The sequence below is a fragment of the Littorina saxatilis genome, unplaced genomic scaffold (genome assembly GCF_037325665.1).
Source record: "Littorina saxatilis isolate snail1 unplaced genomic scaffold, US_GU_Lsax_2.0 scaffold_194, whole genome shotgun sequence".
NCBI lineage: Eukaryota > Metazoa > Mollusca > Gastropoda > Littorinimorpha > Littorinidae > Littorina > Littorina saxatilis.
The window spans coordinates 166,568-181,814 of record NW_027129665.1 but is presented as its reverse complement, the minus strand read 5'-3'; the positions used below and the strand labels follow the sequence as shown (position 1 = coordinate 181,814).

At 42.4% G+C, this 15,247-nt stretch overlaps 1 protein-coding gene across 1 annotated transcript in view; it reads left to right on the top strand.

Moving 5' to 3' along the window:
- The first annotated feature begins 1,550 nt into the window (after positions 1–1,550).
- LOC138957889 (uncharacterized) overlaps positions 1,551–15,247 on the top strand; it is a 50,550-nt gene continuing 36,853 nt past the window's right edge. The window contains exon 1 of the mRNA XM_070328925.1: positions 1,551–1,640. The gene's annotated coding sequence lies outside the window, so the exon portion shown is untranslated. The remainder of the gene's footprint in view (positions 1,641–15,247) is intronic.

The following is a 15,247-nucleotide window of genomic DNA, read 5'->3' as shown; positions in this document are numbered from 1 at the left end:
CAACCAAACAAATAACGACCCAGCAACAGCCTGAATCCTCGATAGTGCAATGGGTTGAGAGGTTGTTCTGTTTCGGTACTACTTTTTGCGACTGAAAAGTTCAGAACGCTCTAATGTACGAAGTATACATCTCTGGAGCAAACAATACAAACATACCGCATTTAAATTAACAACTACAGGCCTGAACACATGAATCTCCATATAAAATCCATGAGTTCGGTTGTTTTCTGAATCTCATCTGCCGTGGCTCAAGCCGTTCATCACAAGCAATTTCCCAAGGCAAGTAACTCATACTTTGTCTAGCGACAAGAGTAGTTCCCCTTCTTTTCACTCAGTTCCTTCGACAACAGACTGCAATCCGACGGTCAGTTTTCAACAATATTTCATTTAATAAACAGATCACACGCAACCAAATGCACACATCTCATCAATTTAAACAACATAAAGGGGTTTCATACACTATTTTCCCCGGAAAACTGAACTTCATACAGTTTTTAACGTTGGAACACGGGTGCAAAAGTTCGTCTGCTAGTCCCATTTGACGAAAAAACATTACCCTAAGCGATACCAAAACATATACAGAACACACAATATCTGCCTTTGCCGCCACAGCAGAATAACAGCATATCTGTGTACTTGATTTTAGCCTAAAATAGGAAAACTGACAAGAAGTGTTAACAGAATGGAATGATTTGCACGGAACTATACAACCGCGCATTAATCGATCGCCTGCGCAGGTTGACTGGTTGAGAGAATAGGATTCGATCAAACTTTCGCAAAAAAACTCCTCTTTTCTTTGAATAACTGAAGAAAGGAGGAATAAAGAGGTTACACACCTCGTCTCAGTGATTATCAAAAATAATGGTCTCAGTTCGCGGTCATGAAAAAGCTCGCTAAAGCTCGCATTTTTCATGATCCGCTAACTTCGACCATTATTTTTGATAATCACTGAGACTCGGCATGTAACCTCTACATATACATCGACAAAATAAATAATTCATACATCCAAACACACACATCCAAACACACACACACACACACACACACACACATACACACACACACACATACACACACACACACACACACACACTAACACCAACAGACACACACACACACACACACACTCAAACACTCACTTACACACACAGACACATACACAAAAACACACACACACATACACACACACACACACAAACACACACACACACACACACACACACACACACACACACACACACACACACACACGTAAACACTCGCACACACACGCGCGCTAGCGTTGATCATACTCCCGCGTTACAGCATCACTTCTTATTTGAGCACAATTGAAAAGTGCAATTTACTGGTAAATTAACTGTGTTGATTTGTTTGTTTGTAAATCAAAATTGTTTGTCAGTCAGATGTGGGAGTATGCGTGCTTGTGTATGTACGTGTGCGCGCGCGTGTGTGTGTGTGTTTGTGTGTGTGCTTGGTGTTTTATGAGGATTGTTTTCCATTTCTGTTACCTGCAATCTTAGTTTTCCTATTATTCTTTTCTCTTTGTTTGTAAAGGAAATACTGCATAGGACCAACAGAACACATGGCAACGGCTTCGGATGATCGTGTTCCCCGTTACAGAATGAACTCTAGTCCCAAAGGTAAACATTTTACCATTTAATATGTGTTTTTTCTTACCTATTTGATACAGAGAGAGAGAGAGAGAGAGAGAGAGAGAGAGAGACAGAGAGAGACAGAGACAGAGAGACAGAGAGAGAGAGAGAGAGAGAGAGAGAAAGATAGGGAGAGAGAGATAGATAGAGAGAGAGAGAGAGAGAGAGAGAGAGAGAGAGAGAGAGAGAGAGAGAGAGAGAGAGAGAGAGAGAGAGAGAGAGAGAGAGAGAGAGAGAGAACTGTATTACTCAAGGATGAAGATTTTAGGCTGTTGCCTAGTTTTACAATCTGTCCCTGCTAAAACTAAAACATGTATACAGATGGATACAATGACAATCCTAAACAGACACGAAAAAAGTGTTTGACCATTTGATCTACAACAAGGTCACTTTATGGAAGGGTCATGCATGGGCTGAAGTTTATGTCCAACAAAAATGAAGTGATTCGGTCGCGTGCTCCCGACATCATGCCGAGAGTGTGCTGCTGCCGAACGTTCGGAGTTGCAAACAAAAAACTCAGGCTTGAGTTTTTATTTGTTTCTATCCGACTGGGTAACAACTACAACGACGACAATAACACTGACAACAACTCGAAAACCAAGAACTACAATGTCAACAACAACAGCTTTACACTGATAAACTGTAGGTGGAACACGATTGATTTGACACGTTACAACCTTGATTTCATCTACGACGACGACAACAACAGCATCAACTTAAATTCGAGAACATAATTATACGTCTTCAACAACATAGCCAACAACAAATCCGATAGAACTTCAACTACACTCACAACAGTGATCATGGGCTGCCTAATCTATTTGCTGAGTCTGGCAGACATTTTACTTCCACCCTTGAGAGAGAATGTTTTTTCCTTGTACACGTTGTGCCTCAAACCTGACTAAGAGGATACAATTCTACATTAATCCCCGATTATCAACCCAAATAGGTGGGACACTTCCGTCTCAACTCCGACTCCGCTGTAAGAACGATATCCAGTAACAGACGCTGATAACGATACAGCTATCTGCTCGCTCCTAAGCCAAGTGCCCCCAGCCTGTATGTCTACACACTGGCACCAATTAAACCTCCAACTGAGCTGTTAACCCGTGGTTTGTAAAAATGTAAAACAATATTGTACAAATTACGTCGAACCTAAATCCGCGATTTGTAAAAAAAACAAAAAAATAAAAAAAATAAAAAAATTCTCTATTCAGCCTATTGTCCCATCGCTGGGAAATTCGGATCGCTTCCTCCCAGTGGAAAGCTAGCAGCAACAGAGTCGCGCTACCCCAAAGTCAAGGGATCCATTAGATTTGTTTTTCTTTCTTTTTCCATTTCGTTATTTTCCTTCATCGCTGGCGAATTCGGATCGCTTCCTCCCAGTGAAAAGTTAGCAGCAACAGAGTCGCGTTTGTGGTCCAAGTTGTGGAAATTTCCAAGTTGTGGAATGTGTCCAAGTTGTGGTATGTGTCCAAGTTGTGGTATGTGTCCAAGATGTGGTAATGTGTCCAAGTTATGGTATGTGTCCAATATGTGGTATGTGTCCAAGTTGTGGTATGTGTCCAAGTTGTGGTATGTGTTCAAGATGTGGTATGTGTCCAAGATGTGGTATGTGTCCAAGATGTGGAATGTGTCCAATTAAGTTGTGGTATGTGTTTAAGTAGTGGTATGTGTCCAAGTTGTGGTATGTGTCCAAGATGTGGTATGTGTCCAAGTTGTGGTATGTGTCCAAGATGTGGGATGTGTCCAAGTTGTGGTATGTGTTTAAGTAGTGGTATGTGTCCAAGTTGTGGTATGTGTCCAAGATGTGGTATGTGTCCAAGATGTGGTATGTGTCCAAGTTGTGGTATGTGTCCAAGCAATTGTAATGTGTCCAAGTTATGGTATGTGTCCAAGTTGTGGTATGCGTATAAGATGTGGTATGTGTCCAAGTTGTGGTATGTGTCCAAGATGTGGTATGTGTCCAAGTTGTGGTATGTGTCCAAGTTGTGGTATGTGTCCAAGCTATTGTAATGTGTCCAAGTTATGGTATGTGTCCAAGTTGTGGTATGCGTATAAGATGTGGTCTGTGTCCAAGTTGTGGTATGTGTCCAAGATGTGGTATGTGTCCAAGTTGTGGTAATTGACCAATTTGTGGTATGTGTCAAAGACGTGGTAATATCGTCATGTGTCCAAGTTTTGGTATGTGTCCAAGTTGTGGAATGTGATGGGACAATAAAGAAATGGAGAAAAAAAATCTAATAGATTCACTGACTTTCGGGTAGCGCGACTCTGTTGTTTCTAGCTTTTCACTCGAAGGAAGCGACCCAAATTTCCCAGCGATGGGACAATAAAGAAAAGGAAGAAAAATCCCAAAGATCTCCCTTGACTTTGGGGTATCGCGACTCTGTTGCTGCTAGCTTTCCACTGGGAGGAAGTGATCCGAATTTCCCAGCGACGGGACAATCTAGTAATGATATGGAGAAAGAAAACAAAATCAACGGAGTCGCGCTACCCCAAAACTCAAGGGATTTTGTTTTTGTGCCTTGACTATTGGGATGACAAGAAGATATCGGGAACATTAACGTGATTTGTAAAAAAAATGATTACAAATCACGGGGCGCGCAGACCCTTGATTTTAACTCCCAGGCTCAAAACTTCAGCAGCTAAAGTTGCTTCTGTGAATACCCCTTCTGACGTCATCGAAAATGTTACCCAGAATTCACCACTTCCGTACTCTCGCGGACGTTCGAGATACAATGGCCGCCAGATCGGAACGCGAAAACGCTTTGCTTCAGTCACGAAATTCGTCGGATTATGGCCTAAACGATTCCGAAATAAACTAAACCCTGTGAGGGAAGGTGAGAAAACAATTTCCTACGGCATGCATATGTCTGGTTAACCTAAGTCACGCCAAAACGCAAATAAACGCGTTTTTGACACCAAAAATAGCCTGTTGGGGTCCTTTAAACTGCACTTTAAGAGTCCACCATATGATGTCGAATTAGCTGTATAACAAGAGCTGTTCGGCTAGCTGCTATAATACAACGTAACATCTCGTGCAAAACGCGGGGAGCGAAGGTCGAACTGACCTAAATCACACAAGGGGAACACCACAGTCACAGCCACCCGGCCTTTCGGTCGCGTTGCACAGTTTTATTGACCCAGTCTAGACAAAATATCACGCGATATCATGGATGGACGGAGCTGTAACTTGCACGTATTTGAGTGCACCATGTGTAACTGTGTGTGTATATGGAAATTTTAAGCCGTTTGGCTCATAACCATTACACGTGTAATAAAACATAAATACACGCGTAATAAATGATTAATACACGTGTATTTATTTCTTATTGCACGTGTAATTTATCTTTTTTCTTATGCTATAGAATAGCATAATGATTAAATACACGTGTAATAAATAATTCATACACGTGTAAGACATGATTAAATACACGTGTAATACATTTTTCATACACGCGTAAGAAATGAATAAATACGCGTGTAATAAATATTTCGTACACGCGTTAAAAATGCAGGAGTCACGTGGTTAAGCGACTTAAAAACTCGGACTGGGAATCCACGTGAAAAACACTCTAGATATGCGTCTTCATCGCCTCGCTTTGCACGCTTACAGACTGCAACAAATTGATGCAATGGTTCACCTTTCGGCGGGTCTGATCCAAAAAAATCCCCTCTAGCGGCGTCGCCATTTTGAGAGATCAATCGCGCGCGAGCCGGAAGTAGAATGGACGAGAGTTGTTGCTTTGCAAGTCGTATATTTTCCGATTCAAGTTTTAATTTATTACAGGTGTATCGAATGATTAAAATACACGTGTATTTAAATCATTTCCTACACGTGTATTTAATCATTTCTTACGCGCGTATAAACTATTTCCTGCACGTGTATTTAATCATTTCTTACACGTGTATGAAATATTTATTACACGTGTATCTAATCATTTCTTACACGTGCATGAAATATTTATTACACGTGTATTAAATCATTTCTTACACGTGTATGAATTATTTATTACACGTGTATGAATCATTTATTACACGTGCATTAATCATTTATTACACGTGTATTAATCATTAATTACACGTGGATTAATTATTTATTACACGTGTACTAATCATTTTTTACGCGTGTATTGGTTATGAGCCAAACGGCTTTCCATATGTGTATGTGTGCGCAGGGCCGGACAAGGGGGATGGTCTATGGGGGCTCGATCTCGGGGGGGGGGGGGGGGGGGGGGTAATGAAAGGGCGCTGGTTTTGTGCGACGCTTAGTTTCCGAGATAGGTGTGACTGACGAAGAACAGGACGTCACATTCCAAATAAGCACGTCTATGTTGCAGGTGGAAGCCGCTGAGATTGCATTTCTTCGGGAGGTTTCCGCAAAAATAGATATTACACGATTTCTGCGAAACAGTTGAGAAGCAGACGATCTCAGAGATCTCTGTTCGTCTCGTGATAACGTTATTTTGTATGATAACGATTCATTTGCAAACTAAAGTATACAATTTGGTGTGTCAGTGGTAAATGTAAATAGAAATGGGTAATACAGACAAAGCAAGCAAAAAACCATGTTTTGTTCGTGAAAAGGTTGCGTTGTGCTGGTGTTTGGGTGGCCACGTGATGTACACAAAGCGAAGTGCGGGACAGACTCGGCTCTATGCTGTATAACACTGGCAAGTTCAAAACACAAGAAAAACGATGTCGTTATGCGGGCAGCCACGGGGGATGTATGTATTTTTCAAATGGTCGTAAAATAAATCTGGTATTTATCATCGTACTCAGGCCCTGTTCTTTTTTTCGTCACACCTAAAGCCGTTATTTCTTGTGAGCGACGCAGCATTATGGGGCGTGTGTGTGTGTGTATTTGTGTGTAGTATGTGTGCGTGCGTGCGTGCGTGCGTGCGTGCGTGTGTGTGTGTGTGTGTGTGTGTGTGTGTGTTCACGTTTGTGTATGTGAGATTGTCACGAAGTGGTTTGCATGTGAATTTAATGTACGTGTTCTGCCCTATTGCACTGTCTCTACCCTTTCACACCAAACACTTCAAAAACAGAATTTGGGAGGATGCAGGCTCATTATTTCCTCAACCAAAAAAACAACATACTTCTTCACTTTAAATAAGCTACTCACAAAAAGTTAAGGATCACTTGCACACAAAGTCATAACTTTCCAAATAAGAAAGCCAATGCGTTGGTATTTGGCAAACGTTTAATTCAATGCTTTAGTAATAACGATACAACATTTCCTTCAATTTCGAGCAATCGTTTGGTCTGTACATTTTATCAAAGTGTGTACGTATAGAAATTTGATTTCACAAAGTCGTTGAAATCACAAGACATGGCATTCAGATGCTCCCAAAAGTTCAGTAATGCGTGTAACCGCCCTGGCTGTTCTGGCACTCGACGCAGCGAGTCCTCATAGAGTTCACCAGGGTGGTGAAGATCATTTGTGCAAGCGCCTGCCACTCAGCCTGCAGCATCTGGTAGAGGTGCTGGACATCCCTGGGAGGGGGGTGGTTGCTCCTCACTTTGCGATCCAACTCATCCCAGAGGTTCTCAATCGGGTTGAGATCAAAACTGCATGCTGGCCACTCCATTCTGTTGACTCAAGACTGCTGCAGGAAGTCGTTGACCACCCTTGCCCTGTGGGGGCGAGCGTTGTCATCCTGGTAGACAGCCTGCGGTCCCATCTGCTGCAGTGTAGGCACAGCCAGCGGTCGAAGGATCTCATCCCGGTATCGGAGGCCAGTCAGGTTACCCTGTACATGAAACAAGGGTGTTCTGTGGTGAAGGCTGAAAGCCCCCCCCCCCCCCCCCCAGACCATTACAGAACCTCCACCAAAGGCCACCTTTTCTTGGACAGTGGCGTCAATGTAGCGTTTCCCTTGGTGCCTCCAGACCCTCAGTCGGTCGTCGTTGTGGTTCAGGGTGAAGCGTGATTCATCACTGAACAGGACCTGGGACCATTGCTGACGTGTCCACCTCACGTGACGTCTGCAGAAGGGGCGGCGTGCTGCCCTATGGGCTGGAGTTAAACGTGGCCGTACAGCTAGGCGACGAGAACGGAGGTTAAATCCATGAAGGCGAGTCCGTATGGTCTGTTGGCTGATGTTGGTGTTAGTAGCCACCCTCAGCTGCCTTCGAATAATGCTGGAAGAGGCTGTTCTTGTTTGCAAGGCTAGTCGTTCAATGAGACAATCTTCACGTGGAGTTGTCTTCTTTGGTCGCCCAGGTCTGCGTCTTTCCTGGACCCTCCCAGTGGCTGTGAAACGTTGAATCAGTCTGACAATGACCGAGATGGACACGTGAAGTCGCCTGGCCACTTCTCGCTTGGGGAAACCATCTTGGAACCATGCAACAGCTCGTCCCCTCTCAAACTCGTTCAATTTTTGTCGAGGAAGCATTGTCAGATAATGCCTAAAACTGGTGGTATGTCTTCTCAAAAAGCCAAGCAAGTGACAGCATCTCACACATAAACAGCAGTGCTTGCACGTGCATAATGGTTTTTCCATGTGGCTTGTGCAATGTGTTCAGGCTGAACGGTCCAAAACAAGGTCCTTTTTCGCAAGTTTCCGCTTTTTCTTTTGCTACCAAGCTCAGTAGTAGAGAATCCCGTTCAATTTTCCCACTAACACAACATCGCCCACTTGCAGCTGAATACGAATTTATAACAATTTAGTTTGACGGAGAAATAAATAACAGTGGCGAACTGATTTTATTGAGCACCTGTTTTCTCATAGTGATCCTTAACTTTTTGTGAGTAGTGTACATCAATACGAAACAACTTTTCGACACACAGTTCGCACAATCTTCCAGCTTTCACTCAAGGCATGTAAATACATATTATAACAATACTTTCTCAAATATAGATTAACGCACACAAGAAGGTACCAACAGACACTCACGAGTTCGTATCACGGCTCACTGCATGTCGCCAGTTCACTTACTTGTCTCGCTGAATCCTCGTAAAATAATGAATTCAGATGCCATCACACACAGATGCCAACACACACCTTTCACTGAAGATGCCAACACACACCTTTCTCTGAAGATGCCAATACACACCTTTCACTGAAGATGCCAACACACACCTTCCACTGGAGATGCCAACACACACCTCTCATGTTTCTCCCCGAGAAACCCTCCCGCCTTTAGCGGAAACAACCGTCGTCAGCTACGACCGGTATCGATGAAGACTCCACTCGTCTAGTCATCTGCGCCGAGGTGGTCCCTTGCTCCCACCATCGTCCCGCGCTTCTCCCGTGTAAGGACCCTCCCTTATACGCCATGGAAATCCCTCATGGAAACTCCTTAAGAGACCCGTCTCTTGAAAGAGTACTTGTTCCCAGAAAAAGTCTGACACACGCTGACAACCTCCCCGGTTGAAAGTCTCAAACGCTGTGTCGTTATTTACCCCTGACCAGCTACATGTCTCAAACACAGCTCATCTCAAGCTAAAGCCAGTTTTGCGTGAAACACCTGAAACACGTGAATTACGATCTCCCGTCTCTACTCCTCGCCTGTACAACATTTAGGGAGGTTAAAAACACGACGTGGTTTCACCTCACAAATATGCTACTCACATCTTTGTGACATCCCCCTTCCCGGGGACAAAAGAAAACGCTCGAGTTTTCTTTTGATCAAAACAACCTTCTTTTTCCACACATCCCATAAACCTGTGGTATGCTCTGATCTACGAATGACCTGGACAACATGTGTTCCAAAATGCTCCTGTCTCATGCTATTGGCTGAACCTCGAATGCTAATTCTTGCCGTTAAAGACACCACCGCATCACATGTTTTGAAAATGTCTACCATCTTTCCAAACACCTGTTCCATATCATCCTTATGACTATCTGTCAAACCAGGATCAAAAACAATATCTCCGATTGTCTCCTCTTTCCCCCTAAGCAATGTAGGTAAAGGCAACGTTTTCCTCTCCTCAGTCAAAGGTAACACTGCAACTTTTGCCTCTCCACATTCACTTGGGAAAACATCATGACTGCCACAGTCAGACCTCAGTGGAATGTTTTCACGATATCCACTACTTACTTCCTCAACATCAACAACTTTCTCTGCACAACCTGCATACTTCTCATTCTCACGTGACAAACTCGACACCTCTTTCAATGTCTCATCTTCTCTCAGCAAACTTTTCAGATCCTCCTCGTTAACCGACAAATCAGGAGTAACCACATCTTTCAATGGCACCGGGGAATCTTCCAGTTTCTCTTTGGCTTTTGCCCTGCTCGTACCACACACGACCTTCTCAAGTACCACCTCTTCAGTGATTTTCTTGTGACTTACATCAGCACACAATCCAACACCCTGCGTATTCCCAAGGAATAAATCTACTCTGGGTACCACACCCTGAAGATTACCTATCACTAGGTCAGCGACTGGGTCTGTGAGCACACAACATTTCAACTTTCCCTGAAAATATGGGGTATCGACAACCACTTCCGCCAATGGATACAAATCAATCCGTCCACTAAAACCCTTCACTTTTTGGACCTCTCCCTTTATGTACTGGCTTGGTAAGACCAACGACTTCCTTACCCCAGCTACATTAGCTCCTGTGTCTCTCAGTACTGAAACTTGCTTCCCATTAACGAGACCTTCCGCTAATGGCAATGACCCAAATGCTGCTGAGCTTACCAACACTCCAGCGTCCTGACAATCCGCTACCGACTTCGCTGAATATGCTACCTGAATACATTCTCTAGCGTAATGGCCAAACTGCCCACATCTGTAACATGTGTCCTGATTTTGCTGTTCCGTACCTGTACCTCTAGTACTTCCTTGGTGCCATCCTCTTCTACCCGGCCTACGATCATCTCCTCTGCCTTGAAACCTGGTATTTCTGCTCATACCATCTTGTCTTCTGCCACTATCACCTTGACCTCGATTGTAAGACTGACCCGATCCACGATTCTGATTGAACGCTACGTTTCCAGTTCCCAAAGGAGTTACTTGACTCTTTCTGGCCAAACATTTATTCGGATGGGCTGATTTGTACATTTCTGCGCTAGCAATCATGTCTTTTGAATTTTTACAATCACGTTCTTTCAAAAAGACTGCCAAATCAGTGCATACACTGTTAAGGATCTGCTCACACAACACAAAATCAAACAATGCTTCATATGAGGTTTCTATATCCGACAACCTCAACCAACGGTTGAACAAATGCGTCATCCTTGTTACGTATGTGCCAAAACTTTCATCAGCCTCTGGCTTCGTACTGCGAAATTTCTCCCGAAATCCCTCTCGAGTGCACTGAAACTTCTTCAACAACTCTTTCTTCAAGTCTTCATACGACAAAGTACCCGTTGAAAACAATGAATGAAACAAAGACAACGCTCCACCCTCCAGATAAGCTGATAAGTATGTCGCCCACTCTGAATCATTCCATTTGTTCGCCTTTGCATGCGTTTCAAATCTGAACAAGAAACTGTCAATGTCATCTTTATCTTCCTTGAACATGGGGAGTTTTGGGTACTGGGGCCTAATGCTGGGACCTGATCTCCCACCTGCATTTCCCCCTGTACTTTGCTGCGCTTCTGCTTTCTTAAACTCCAAATCCATTTTCCTCGCTTCAGTATCTGCCTCTAACCTCTTTGCATCTAATTCCATTTCTAACCTTCTTGTCTCAGCCTGAGTTTCTAACCTTTTTGTCTCAGCCTCAGTTTCTAATCTTTTTGTCTCAACCTCAGCTGCTATTTTCTTTGCCTCAGCCTCAGCTGCTACTTTCTTTGCTTCCCTTTCCTGACTTCTCTCTTCTCTATCCACCTGATCCTGGGCAAACTTAAACAAAGCTTCTGCCTTTAACCCATGCTTCTCTCCCAATGCCAAATAATCAGCATATGTGTTACCACCAGTATCACTATGCTCAGCCATCTTTACAAAGTCAAAATATCAAAGTATTCTCAAAGTAATACAATGGATCAAGTAACACAAGTTTCACGAAATTGTTTTAAGTATCAAAAAGTTGTATCATACACCAGTTTCTCGCAATACTAAACACACACAAAAGAGTATCATAAAATACTAAACTAAAAGAAATCTTGTGCCTTTTTAAAAACAATCCTTAAATTGTTTACTACTTAACTATTTACACCACCAGACTCAAAAATAAACAATAAACTTAATAGAGTCCAACAAAAAAAATTATAATTTGGAAAATATCAGATTAAACAATCAATAGCAGCTTCAAACACTTGTCAACCAATGACAAACTTAAACTAACAACTTTAGAACATCAACAACAACAAAAATTAAAAACAAAATAACACCAATTAACTAGAAATGTCAAAGTTTCTCAAACCCAAATAACACACTTTAAATGAAAAATTCAATTCCACACACCACTAACCAGCGTCAGATCCTTTAAGGAAAATCAATCGCCAGAGCAAAACCAAAACAAAATTTAAATGTTCACAACCACAACAACAACAAAAATTTACCAAAAAAATTGTCCAAGTACAAATGTTTACAAATTACTACTAACCAAAAAAAAATTTAAAAAAAAAAACTTACAAAAAAAATTAAAAAAAACTTTTCCCAAACCACAACTAAATATCAAACAGTAGTATAGGGGAGATAATCACCCTATTACTAAACCAACTACAAATAGGAACAACAATAACAATAATAAACAAAACACTTATTATCAAACCAAAGTAAACAACTAAAAAAATCAGAGTCCAAACAAACAAAACAAAAAAAATTACAAAATTTCAGAATTTATAATAAAAAATGGCACACCCTACACTATCTTATTTAAAATAAGCCTGCACCTCAACGACAACAATCATACACAACAATCAATCCAAGATAGAGTCTAAGAAAAATAGTTAAAAAAAACTTATAGGAAAGGGAGCTAGAATTTAGATAGAAAGATAGATAATAAATACACAGAAAAGGAAGCAAACAGAAACTAAGGCCCTCTCTACGTAAGAACTATACAACTACGTAGACCCCTAGAGCTGGAGAGGGGGTGTCCAATGACATACACATAAACAAACTCACTACAACACGCAAAGTATCAAAGTATGTATATTTAGCTACACTGTAAGCACTTCTTTATCAACCTTTCTCAATTCTGAAAGGGAAGCAACTGCTTTTTAACTACAACAAAAATCTATCCTTAGAAACAAAAACCTATTTAGGGCTATGTCGGGGTCACCACTGTCACGAAGTGGTTTGCATGTGAATTTAATGTACGTGTTCTGCCCTATTGCACTGTCTCTACCCTTTCACACCAAACACTTCAAAAACAGAATTTGGGAGGATGCAGGCTCATTATTTCCTCAACCAAAAAAACAACATACTTCTTCACTTTAAATACATCAATACGAAACAACTTTTCGACACACAGTTCGCACAATCTTCCAGCTTTCACTCAAGGCATTATTATAACAATACGTTCTCAAATATAGATTAACGCACACAAGAAGGTACCAACAGACACTCACGAGTTCGTATCACGGCTCACTGCATGTCGCCAGTTCACTTACTTGTCTCGCTGAATCCTCGTAAGATAATGAATTCAGATGCCAACACACACAGATGCCAACACACACCTTTCACTGAAGATGCCAACACACACCTTTCTCTGAAGATGCCAATACACACCTTTCACTGAAGATGCCAACACACACCTTCCACTGAAGATGCCAACACACGCCTCTCATGTTTCTTCCCGAGAAACCCTTCCGCCTTTAGCGGAAACAACCGTCGTCAGCTACGACCGGTATCGATGAAGACTCCACTCGTCTAGTCATCTGCGCCGAGGTGGTCCCTTGCTCCCACCATCGTCTCGCGCTTCTCCCGTGTAAGGACCCTCCCTTATACGCCATGGAAATCCCTCATGGAAACTCCTTAAGAGACCCGTCTCTTGAAAGAGTACTTGTTCCCAGAACAAGTCTGACACGCGCTGACAACCTCCCCGGTTGAAAATCTCAAACGCTGTGTCGTTATTTACCCCTGACCAGCTACATGTCTCAAACACAGCTCATCTCAAGCTAAAGCCAGTTTTGCGTGAAACACACGAAACACGAGAATTACGATCTCCCGTCTCTACTCCTCGCCTGTACAACATTTAGGGAGGTTAAAAACACGACGTGGTTTCACCTCACAAATATGCTACTCACATCTTTGTGACAGAGACAGAGACAGAGAGAGAGAAGGGGAGAGAACAGCCGAGTAGAGTGGAACGACCAGCCGATTGTGTATATATATATACTAGAGGAATACCCGGCTTCGCCGGGGTGAATCGCGAGACAGAGACAGACAGCGTGGCGGTTCACCACAATCACCTTTGAAGGCGAAGTCCTGTCAAACGGGATTGAGAATTTTAGAGCTTATTTCTTAGCCCTATATTATCTGTTGTGGCTTCTCAAATGCCAGAACATACAGACAGACAAAAGCCGCTAGACCCCATCACAAACAGAACTCTACAATCCACAGGTGTTGCCCACACACACACAAACACACACACACACACACACACACAGATGCCGTATATATATATATATATATATGTATTTGTATATCTATAAATATATAGAGATAGGTGACAGTGTATTTTTCGCGTGGCTATAAATTGATTCGACCTTTTCACTTTGACAGTAAGAACAACTTACGGGTGCAAGGGAAGCGTTCTGAATAGCGCAGTGACATTCTAAAAATAGTAACGTAGAAACGGGAATATGGATTGAAGCCACACGAAGGAAGGGAGATAAACGCAAAACACTGGAGAAGATAAGGAAGAGTTACACAATCACCTTTGAAGGCGAAGTCCTGTCAAACGGGATTGAGAATTTTAGAGCTTATTTCTTAGCCCTATATTATCTGTTGTGGCTTCTCAAATGCCAGAACATACAGACAGACAAAAGCCGCTAGATCCCATCACAAACAGAACTCTATAATCCACAGGTGTTGCCCACACACACACACAAACACACACACACACAGATAAGCCGTATATATATATATATATATATATGTATATGTATATCTATAAATATATAGAGATAGGTGACAGTGTATTTTTCGCGTGGCTATAAATTGATTCGACCTTTTCACTTTGACAGTAAGAACAACTTACGGGTGCAAGGGAAGCGTTCTGGACAGCGCAGTGACATTCTAAAAATAGTAACGTAGAAACGGGAATATGGATTGAAGCCACACGAAGGAAGGGAGATAAACGCAAAACACTAGAGAAGATAAGGAAGAGTTACTGGGAATGGTGAAATGAACAGAAAAACCAAAATCGGTTCAGCGCTGCGCGCTGAGAGCACTTGTTGAAATATCTCATCGATGATATTGTGTCCGGGGTGTAGCTGAATACGGTGTCCAAATTTGAAAAAGATCCACCGAGAACTTTGGCTATGGTGTGTCGGTATGGGGGCCCGGGTAGCTCAGGTGGAACCAAAATCGGTTCAGCGCTGCACGCTGAGAGCACGTGTTGAAATATCTCATCGATGAGGTTGTGTCCGGGGTCTCTCTGAATAAGCCCACCAAATTTGAAGCAGATCCATCGAGAACTTTGGCCGTGCATCGCGCACAGACAGACACACAGACACACAGACACA